Here is a 12062-nt window from a genome sequence, read left to right as displayed (position 1 = left end):
TTTGGGTAGCATGAAGGAGTTGCATGGCATTTGTAGGCCACTTGTAGTTTACTCTATCTCATCTCTAGGAGTTTGAGGTGTTGCATGAGCCATGTAACCTTGCCCTCATGACCATGGAAGGCCCTATAGATTGTTTGCAATGTTGTTTCGTCACAAATTAACAAATTTTCCACCAACAATAAGCACCCTTGGTACTCCAACAAGTAAGGTTTGTGTAGGAATTAGTACTACATCTCCTATGGAAAGGGCTATAATTCATGCATGAATTGGGGCCTTTTGTATGTGGTTTGTCCTTCACCTTGCTCACTAAATTGCCCTCCTTTTCTTGCAAAATAGAGAGCGATGTAAAGAAATGATAGGGTTTGCAACAATGTATGACACATGCTAACAATGAATGAACTTAGAACATGAAAAAGTGTTGAATGAATATAAGGACCTTAGATATTTGCCGTGATGCCTCTTAACACTAGGGTTGAGAAGATCCAAGGAGTAGGTGATACCTAAGTTGTTGAAAATGACTAAACTATCTTGAAGCTTTGGTGTGGAGATGGGAGGTAACACCTATAAGAGGAGGAGAGAATAAGATGGTTTTGCTATCCTTGCTAATGAAGCATGGCAATGGATAGGTAGAGAACAATCCTTTAGATAGCAAGATGTTTGAGGGGACTTTGAGCGCAGTAGTAGGAATGAGGTGGGTAGCATGAAGGAGTTGCATGGCAAGTGGTATTACTTGCATATTAATACTTTTGGGTAGCATGAAGGAGTTGCATGGCATTTGTAGGCCACTTGTAGTTTACTCTATCTCATCTCTAGGAGTTTGAGGTGTTGCATGAGCCATGTAACCTTGCCCTCATGACCATGGAAGGCCCTATAGATTGTTTGCAATGTTGTTTCGTCACAAATTAACAAATTTTCCACCAACAATAAGCACCCTTGGTACTCCAACAAGTAAGGTTTGTGTAGGAATTAGTACTACATCTCCTATGGAAAGGGCTATAATTCATGCATGAATTGGGGCCTTTTGCATGTGGTTTGTCCTTCACCTTGCTCACTAAATTGCCCTCCTTTTCTTGCAAAATAGAGAGCGGTGTAAAGAAATGATAGGGTTTGCAACAATGTATGACACATGCTAACAATGAATGAACTTAGAACATGAAAAAGTGTTGAATGAATATAAGGACCTTAGATATTTGCCGTGATGCCTCTTAACACTAGGGTTGAGAAGATCCAAGGAGTAGGTGATACCTAAGTTGTTGAAAATGACTAAACTATCTTGAAGCTTTGGTGTGGAGATGGGAGGTAACACCTATAAGAGGAGGAGAGAATAAGATGGTTTTGCTATCCTTGCTAATGAAGCATGGCAATGGATAGGTAGAGAACAATCCTTTAGATAGCAAGATGTTTGAGGGGACTTTGAGCGCAGTAGTAGGAATGAGGTGGGTAGCAATGGAGGGAGTGAAAACACAATCCTTTAAGAAGCAAAAATGCAAGGTCGACTAGTTGAAAGGAAGTCACACAAATCGACAAAAGAAGAAGAAGATGACATTAGTGCTTTACTTAATTTGTACAAAAATGCAAGATACAAGCTTGAAAATGTAAGTTGCAACAGTTCTCGGTGATCATGACGTGATTGATAACATGGTGACAAGCTCATTAGTCTTATTATGGCTTCTCTAGGGGAGGGCAACAATTGAACAGGGTGTGGACAGCCTTAGAAGGGTAGGGTGACAATTGGGTAGTAGGGTGGTACCTCCAAATGTGGGCACCAACACAACTTAGGGGCATTAGTTTGATGCATGCTAATTTTTTGCTAATGTAGGTTTATTTTTAGTGGCTCAACACCCCTTGTTAGGTACAATAAAGGTGCCTAAGGGAAGACAAAAGCACATCACCCTCCTTTATTCCAAAAGTTCAACCCTAAAGAGGTCATGCTATCAAAGCAAGGGTGTTATGATGGGTTGTGCAAGGGTCTATCGAGATAACTAAGAAGATGGATTTCTTCTTTTGGATAGCCTAAGTGAATGGGTCTTAGGAATAGTCATGTGGCAAGGGTGTTGATGAAGAAGATCATCGGTAACAATTGAGGAGTAAAAGACAATCCTCCATAGCAATTCAAGAAAGGAAAAAGGGATAGTGACCTAAACAACTTGTGGTACCAAGAACTAGCTAAAAGTTAAGAAAGCATTTGTATCACAAGGTTTTTTTCGTGGATAATTGTAATGGATTATGACCCTCTCTGAATCCCCCTCTAAGGTACACAATAAGCTGGAAGGTGTTCTTGGTCAAAGAGACGTCGAAATGGATTTTGGAACCTATTTACATTTTCTATGAAAGGAACGGTCAACGAGCCTCACGGATGTGATCCCCCTCTAAATCCCTCTTCAAAGAAGATATGGAATCCAAAAATCATCAATTATGGCTTCCAAGGAAGGCCACCAAAATCCTTGAAGTAAGGATCTAGGATTGGGGTTGTATAGAAGGGCGAAGGCATCTATTGATAATAAGTAGAAGAGGATTGGGAGGGAGGGGTATCATAAATGATCCACTCAATGTTTGAGTTGAAATATGTATCTTTAAAGCCATAAAATGGTGTAGGAACATGTAACTCCTATGCAACCATGGGTAGTTGGGAATCATTATCTTGCATGGGACTAAACATTATAGAGATGAGGGTGTCCAAAACCACTATATCACAGTGAAATGGACTACAAATATGAGGGTCTTCGAAGCCATTTTATCCCAAAAAAGGTAGCGAAAAACCCCCATAACTAGTTGTGTCAGTCTCTCAGAGGGCATATTTGGTGGTAGGGTCCCATAGCTTCGAAGTGCTTGAAAGGACTTGGTGCATGTTGTGTGTGTCTTATTGCCTTGAGCATGGCACTTTAATAGCTAATATAGAACAATCTTTGCCACCGAGAATGAGTTGGCATAAGGAGTGCCTTTTAGAAGGTTACATTCATATAGTATAAGACACGTATAAGTAGAGAGCTTAAGTAGGAGGTAGATGCCTCTATGTGGAAGTTACATGAGTTGCAAGTGTGTGGTAGTTCTTGAAAGAATAAGAGCTCCATCCATGCCCTGCCATCGGGCTTGTGTTGAGACTTAAGGTTTTAATTTCATTGCCAGGATTGATAGAGTAACATAAACGCATTTGTTGATCTACATGCTTATTAGATGGAGGGATAAGAAAGTTATGATTGGTTAGAAGGATTGCGTAGCACTCTACTCTCCTTCTTAGAGGGCATACCTTTGTGAAACCTATCTAGCTAGTGTAGGAAGGAAAATTGGAAAGAATTGGTTTGAGAGAATGAAAATAGATTAGGGGAAGAGATTAATAGATTTACGAATTGAGAAAAAAGTAGTAAAACCCATTAAAAAGAGAAAATATTTTAAACTCTTGCATTTGCATAATCTCTATTGGCGAATCTCTTATGCCAAATATGCATGTAGGGCATTGAGTAACTTGAATTTTTTTAAAGAAAAATCAATAAAAATTTAGAAAATCATATGTTTGGAGGGTTAAACTAGTTTTGATTTGTTCAAGCATCATCTAGATTCATACTATGCATGTATGGGTCAAACTATCCCTTATTTATAGCTTGCACTATAACTAGTTATCAAACCAATCATTACATATTGCATAGATTTACTTTGCTTAAGTATCAAAGCTTCAAGTAAACTTTCCAAAAGTAAGAAGAACAACCATTTATAACTTGATTTGTCAAAAGCACCATGCAAACACTTTAAAATCATGCAAGCATGATACAAATGGCCCATGCACACTTGGTACCTATCTTGTGCATGTGTTGCATATGCCTCATAGACTTGAGAAGGCCCAAAATATCTAAATTTTGATTCAAGAGGAAAGAATGGCACTTCTTTGTTCTGTTATAACTTCTTTTTGCATCTTATAAATAATCAAACTCACCTAGCTTAACTTGCAAGTCATGAACATGAGTTAAACAACATGTAGGAGATTGGTTGAGATTGGCAATGCTTTACTTGATGTAAAGGTGCAATTTTCTTGCCCAATATTTCTAAACAATTTAGTCACAATGTAAAAACTAGATATTTTCACCTTGAATCAAATTCATTCACTCCCAATAGTTTTCCCCAAGGGAGATTGAGGTCTATCCTAAAGCCAATTGGGATCTTCTCTTTTGGACCTTGATTAAAACTTACAAATCTTAAATTTTGCTTATATATATTGGCAGAGTGCTAGACACCATGTCTTATTAGCTTCTTGTAGGAGTTAGTGATTGCTTTGGCCCTTCACTCAACTAAGTTTTTGTCTTGAGGAAAAGTTTTAGTTTTTCCTTGAGGAAATTATATAGGTATTTGGATCATCCCTTGCAACAAAAACCTTGTATTGTTCTCAATGGTCTTTCCAATTCTTATCAGAGTTTTGCATCTACTCTTTGTTTGATGATGAAGGGCAATTCAAATGCTTTGTCATTTGATAAGTTGGTTTTTGTTTTGTTGCAAGAAGAATGGTCTAGGGAAAAAAGGTTCATTATGCGTCTTGCAAACCAAGGTTTTGGAGCTAGTAAAAAAGCTAAAGCTACTACTTCATTTTCTACTAGTAATAAAGTTAAAAGCAAATGTTCCTCTTCTACTAGTAAGCAACAATTTGCAAATGCTGCTCAGATAAAGACAATTGACAAGGATGAGAAGAAAAAAGAGAGTCAAATGTTTTGCAGGTATTGTAAGACAAAAGATCACATGATTAACAATTGTTCTAAATTGGCTATGGAAGAGGCTAAGAAGGAGGCTAGAATGGCTGTTACAGATGCCTCTCATTCTTAGTCAAAATTTATAAATATTGTGCAAGATATAGAATGGGTATTTAGTGTGCAATGCAGTTATGATTCTTCTTTATATGATGTTTGCATGTTTGTTGTGGATTCAATTGTATGGTACTTTGATAGTGGTGCCACAAAGCCTATTAATTCTCTATGTAGTAGCTTGGCCCTAAGGGCAATACTGTGACATGTTGTAATAACTTCTGTTATCCTATCAAAGGAGTTGAAAAAAATTGGGCTCTACTATTAATGGCAGTACTTTCACACTTATGGATGCTTTGTATATACCAAATATTAAAAAAAAATTGTTGTCAATATCTACATTTGCTAAGATTGGCCTTGATTGTGAAGTTTGTTGATTACAAATATACACTTCATGATCTTTATTGTGGTGATATGATTATTGTATCTGGTTCACTATATTGTGGCCTATATAAGTTTAATAATGATGGGAAATATATGGAAGACATGGCATGTACTATTGCAAATTTGCAGAGGCAGTTTGAGATGCTACTCTTGAAGCACCTGGAAAACACATTTGTGAAGGTTGCATATCGGCTAAAATGTAGCATGCTTCATTTTCAAAAGATGGTTCAATGAGAGATGTTTGCAAACAACAACTTGTAGACAATGATATTTGTGGTTCAATACAAACAACATCTTTTGGCAACTACCTTTACTTTGTGACTTTCATTGATAATTACTCTAGGCATGCATGGGTATGTGGTTTAAAAGCTAAGTCCAAAGTGTTTTTATGCTTCAAGCAATTTGTTAGCATGATTGAAAAAGTTTCAAGATGTAAAGTGGGCATTCTTCACTTTGATCAAGGGGGAAAAAGACTGCCATTTTTCAGATTCAAAATTATATATATCTTCATGATAAACTTATTGTCCATATTTCATCCATGTATATATTATAATATACTATAACTCTATTTTAATGCTTCATGTCTAATCTTTTATTGGTTTTCTTACTCTTTTCTAATTATGCTTAAAAACTACCATTTTTGACACAAACCCTTACATCTTTTGATGTATACATAATCAACATATAATATTTGAATCCAAATTTAAGTCAATATATTGAAGATTTGCTTTTATGCTTCAATCCCAAATTATTCATAGAAATCTTAATGTCCAAAAAGGCTATTTTAAAACTATTTTCTTCCATTTCTCTATATATGATGCAATCAAATCATTCATATTCATTCCATTACATATCTTAAAATGCAAACTAATCAAATATTAGATTTGATGATACCACATGTACTCTTTTGACCTCCCTTTCTTCTTGCTACCTTTCTCTTTACTTTTGCTAATCTCCCTTCCTCTTCAATGACATTCGCTAAGTATTCCTTAGTCCTACTATCCCCTTTGCTTCACAAATGCTATCAATAATTATATCACTAGGGAAAGGAGAAGAAGAAGAAGAAAATGATACATTTTTCTTATGTGATGGATTAAGATTAGTAATTCAATCTCCTCTGGCAACATGATGTCCAATTTTGTGTGCTTTCTTGCTTTCTTTCTAACTCCCATCTTCCCATGAATTAACTTCTTGAATATCCATCTATTCCAACTTACTCCATTCCCACTTAAATTGGTTTTGTTGACACCTTTCCACATCTTTAGCCTATTTTTGACACCACCCAAGGTTCTTTAGCCGAAATTTAATTCATTCATCTAAATTCTTTCCACAAACATTTCAATTCATTGTAAGACTCTAAATTTCCACAACTTTTTATAAAATTCTAATCTTGTCACTCCAACACATTCAACTTCACGTTTTCTAAAAATTCTCTATAAAAATGTTTTAATTGAGTCTCACTTCTATCTACTCCCTCGCATCATCGGATTCAATAATATAATTATTTTTAATTAATTTTGTGAAAATTTCTACTTATGACATAAGACAAATAATCCATTTTGCATACAAATTGTTGCAAAAATAGTTCTAAACTAGCAACTATCATTCTTACCCCACTAGCTTTAATAAAGCTTTCAGAAATTGTTATACTATGATCTACTCCCAACTTTAAGAACTACATCTTTGTTAGAATTCCTCAAAGCTACATATCTAAGTCTCCAAGTCTTTGAAGGAAATTTAATTATACTCTTCACTTTCAAGCTACAAGCATCCTTGCAAGCACAACATCATCAACTTGCAAATCACATAAAACTAGTATATTCTAATATACATGACTCTCTCTTTCTTTTACATTGATGACTAACCTAATGGATCTATTTAAATACTTCACTAAAATCACTCCCTAGCTAGCATGCATGACATGACTCTTGTCAAGTAGGAATCCAACCAAGAAGAAAGCCACTAGAGCTACTAGGCAACAAGAAAATGTCTCTTAGTAAGGAAATGCTGCGAAAGAGGAGAGTATGACGAATTATGTCTCCAAGGTTAGGACTATTCTTAAGTAGATTCCAATGATAAAGAGGCAAAGCTATTGCCAAGTAAATCACCAAATCTTTCATCAAGGGAAATTGAGATGAAAAGATTTATGAAGACACAAGGGTAGAAAACTCAAGTCTAAATCCATCCAATATCGATGATGCAATAGATGAAGCCACTAGAATTGAAGATCTTCACAAAAAGAGGAGTATAAATAAGAAAAGTGTAGGGTCCCAACAAGATCCTCAATATGGTAGAGGCTAGATAGAGCCCAATACAAGTGAAGCCCTCATGTCTGATCATAAAAGGCATCAATAGGAGATTTAAAGATGTTGAAAACCCTGAAGAAGTATTGACCATTATAGGAAAAATGTGCAATGCAAACAATGTGGTGGATATTACTTCCCTTAAAATGCTCTAAACCAACACTAATTGTGGATCCTTCGAGCATGATGCAATGTACTACAAAGCCCTCATACAGAAGGCTTCGGACTATCCCTAATGTAGACTCTATCAACAATTCAATCAAGGACTTCCATAACCAAGACAACCTCAACTAGCCTTACTTGCCTACCTACCAAATATAACCATCCCTTAGAATTGAAATCAACCCCTTAGGAATCCCTAGGCCTTCGAGACCACATCATCACGCAATCCCCTTAGTGAGACTCCCATAAATTACATTGAAGAACTTGTGCAAGATAAGGAGTACACTAACAGAATTGTCTACTATGATACAGAAAGTCAATCCATCCTTGTGGACTATCATCCAATATCTAGCATGATGTTGGGATGCGAGAGGGGGTGAGGGATCACCCAACCTTGAGAAACCATAACATGTTGGAGTCATGGATAACAAGGTCACATATCTTCATGATGTCCTCAAAAGCAAGAACTACCCAAAGAGAATGAGACAAACCAATGGTGTGGTGAGTGTGGAATCATTCACATGTGCCTTGATTGCCTAAGTAGAAAGCTAGTACTAGTAAATAAATCTTATCCTCAATAAGTCTAAGTATAAGGACAAAGATACTATCCTAATTTTGGCCAATGCCATCATGCGAGCAAAAAGCAAGAAAGGAAGGATTAGCATTATTGAACCAACAATTGTTGACATATTGACAAAAGGAAAGAAGAGTGCCATGAAGAGAATTGAAAGGGGGTAAGCACGAGTGGAAGCAATGAGCACAAGTGAAAGCAAGAAGCAATAGCTATGGAGGTTGAAGCAAGAGAGGAGAAATATAGTATGTAGAAACTCCAACAGTCACAATATGTGACTATCTTCCCTTATTCTATTGTCATTATAAAGAATAAATAATAAAGTGGTAGTAATGGGTGGCCACCACCTATAGTGCACATGTTTATGGGTAGTAAGTACAAGATAAATATAGGCAGCTAGGTACATGTGGCCTTTAACCCCCAACAACCTCCCACTTAAAGGGGAATTCGTCTGAGGAGGAAATAAGAAAAAAGTGACAAAGTACAATGTGTAGATCAATAGGATTCTCATATGTAAACATCTTGAAAAGCTATATCTCCTTGTCCTCAATTACATTCCTAATAAAGTGGTAACAAACCTCAATATGCTTTGTCTTTGCGTAAAAGATTGGATTACATGCCTATTGCATGGCACTCATAGAGTTTAAGTGCAATATAAGAGTCATGTTTGTGATACCAATGTTGCAACCAAGTATCCTAACCATAAGGCCTCCTTGCAAAGCTTTAGTGGCTATAATGTACTTGGCCTCGATAGTAAACAAGGGAATGAATTTCTATAACCTAGACATCCAAGAAATAGTACCCTTAACAAAGATGAAGACATAGCCAGAGATGGACTTCCTATTATCAACATGTCCTACGTAATTTGAGTATATGTAATCCATGACTCTAGTGTCTTGGCTACCATAGCAAAGGCACAAGTCTCCAATGCCCTTCAGGTATATCATGATACCCTTCATGATATCCCAATGTCACTTGCTAGGTGTATGTATGAGCCACAACTCCCATTGCAAATGTTATGTGAAGTCAAGTGGCTATCATGACATACATCAGGTGGCCCATTGTGGATGCATATGAGATCCTGACCATTTCAATCCTCTTATTATCTGATTAGAGGACAAATTTTCTAACTTACCTTCACATGAGAAGGTAAAAGGGTGACAATCAACTTACCACTCCGCATATGGAATCAAACAAGTACTTTGCGAATGTACTCCTTTTGTGACAAGTAGAGGAGTCAAGGCAATTGTTGTAATGTGTATACCAAGGATGTGAGAACTATGCCCCATGTCATTCATCTCAAAGCTCTTCATGAGGTAAGTCTTCAAAGCATTTAGCTTAGCATGAGCACTCCTAGCAATCAATATCTCATCAACATACAGTGTCAAAATGATAAGGCTACCATCACAGGCCTTGTTTGTGTAAAGATATAGATCTAATTTGCTCTTCAAATTATATATCTACTTGCATGGTAATGCATGTTTTTCACTAGGAAATGAGGGGAAGGGAAAGAAGTAAGCTGTTTGAGTAAGCTTTTTTGGGCAACCTCCATTTCTTGTTCCACATAGTCCACTTATTCCACCCCTACATACCTCCACCACTGCCACCACCACCATTACAAACCACCACTGTCGCCACCACCATCACCACGACCAATGCCAATGCCCTAGCCACCACCACCACCACTACCTTTACTTTGTCTCTCTTTCTTCCTTTCTCTCTTTATACCCCCTGCCACCAGTACCTTCACTCATTTCCTCTCTTTCTCATCTTTTATTCTCAGCTTCTCAGTTTCCCTCTCTACGTGTATATTTCCTCTCTTTCTACATTCTCTCTCTCTCTCTCTCTCTCTATATATATATATATATATATATATATATATATATATATATATATATATATATATATATATATATATATATATATATATATATATATTCTATCTCTTTGTGTTGTGCAAAGAACACACACACACACACACACACACACACACACACACACACACACTCTCTCTCTCTCTCTCTCTCTCTCTCTCTCTCTCTCTCTCTCAACATCCACTCGAATGGGACTCTATGTCATGTAAACGATTCTCTCTCTCTCTCTCTCTCTCACATACAACATGGATACATTTGTGAAATTGCCCCAAAATGATAGATCATGGTCCACACCTCTCTCTTTCTCTCTCTCTAATTGCTTTATCACTTTACTCAATTTCTCTTGACCCACACAATTTCTCTCTCTCTTTACATTATCCGTTTCTCTTTGTGTTGTGTAAACATATGTGTGTGTGTGTTTGTCTCTCCCTCCCTCCCTCTCTAAATTTCTCTTTCTCATGCATGCGATCAATCCACATTGTATAATAATGCCTCACATTAGATTATGACATGTTTTGTAATAAGCTGTTCTCTTTAATCATAAATACTTCTCTCTCTCCATCTCTCTCTCTCTCTCATGCATGCGATTAGTCCACATTGTATAATAATGTGTCACATTGGATTATGACATGCATTATAATAAGCAGTCCTCTTTGATCACAAATACTTCTCTCTATCCATCTCGGACTCTCTCTCTATCCCTATCTCTGTCCCTTGAATTATGAAATGCATTGTAACAAGCAATCCTCTTTAATCATAAATACTTCTCTCTCTCTCTCTCTCTCTCTCTTTGTGTGTCTCGTTATCATAATGTGATCACTCCAGATTGTTAGAACTTTAATCACAATGGATTGATAGCTCCTCCCCCATCCTCCCCTCTAATGAATTCAATACAACACAATTATACAAGAAATCTAGATGTACATTTATCTTGCTTTAACTTTTGGCAATAGTGCTATTTCTTGACAAACTAAGAGATAAAAGGCCACCAAAAGCTTGAAATTTTTTTAACACAAGCTAACCAAGTGGTGTATGACAATATTTTCTCGACTAAATAAAATGTGATTTTGCTAAGAGGTAGTGTTGCTGTTGCTCTGCTGGTCATGGTATAGGTGGTGCTAGAAATTTTCTTCTACTTCCAAATACGAGGTGCAAGTTTTCTTCCGTAAGCATGGGTTGGTGTATAAACATGTTTACATTTGCATCCATTCCAAACACTCAGAGGTACACATAGTATGCTAAATGTCCTTTTCCTTTGGCTACACGGATTATGAAATCTCGGCAATTACATGTTGGGTTCTTTGCAATGTGCACATCATAATACTCTTGGAAGATAGTTGAATTAGGTGCCTCTAGTTTGAAAGGATCATGCTTCAAGGGTTTCACCATTGCGTGGCCCTTCACAATTGCATCTAGAGTTAATGCTGAGTCTATCCTTTCCTTGTAGCTAGTGAAACACCTCTTCAGTACCTACGTGAGCCCTTGTTGATCCATCTCTTGTGCTGCCTTTTTAACAAAACAAACCCACCACTCTCCAACATGTATATTTCATCTTTTGTCAAATTTGTGCCTCATGCCACTTGCCATACTTGTGGAACTCTAGGTGGTGCGTGATGCATGGAAGAACAAATGTTCCACGTATGATCCACACTATCATTATAGAATCACATGAACTGTCACTGCATTCCATGTTGATTACTAGGTTCTCCTCTTGAGAAAACCACTCCATGATGCTCCAAAATGAAAGTGCAAGCACCCCATGGGTTGTGTTTTTTATTGGTTTTTTGCATTTTCCCTTTCTAGCTCCCAACTATCCTTGATATTGCATACGACTACGAGCTAGAATTCTTCTTATAGCCCAAACGGTGTCGTGAAGGACTATCTCCACCACCATTTCCTCCAAAGAATTTGGTGAAACTAGCCTTGATCGATTGGAAGGCAAAGGGTCCTTAAAGTTTAGTTTTCTTATGCCCTTTCTTCTAGG

The sequence above is a fragment of the Lygodium microphyllum genome, chromosome 9 (genome assembly GCF_053477565.2).
Source record: "Lygodium microphyllum isolate KBCC chromosome 9, Lygodium_microphyllum_v1.1.10, whole genome shotgun sequence".
Taxonomy (NCBI): domain Eukaryota; kingdom Viridiplantae; phylum Streptophyta; class Polypodiopsida; order Schizaeales; family Lygodiaceae; genus Lygodium; species Lygodium microphyllum.
Note: the sequence above shows the minus strand (reverse complement) of the source record.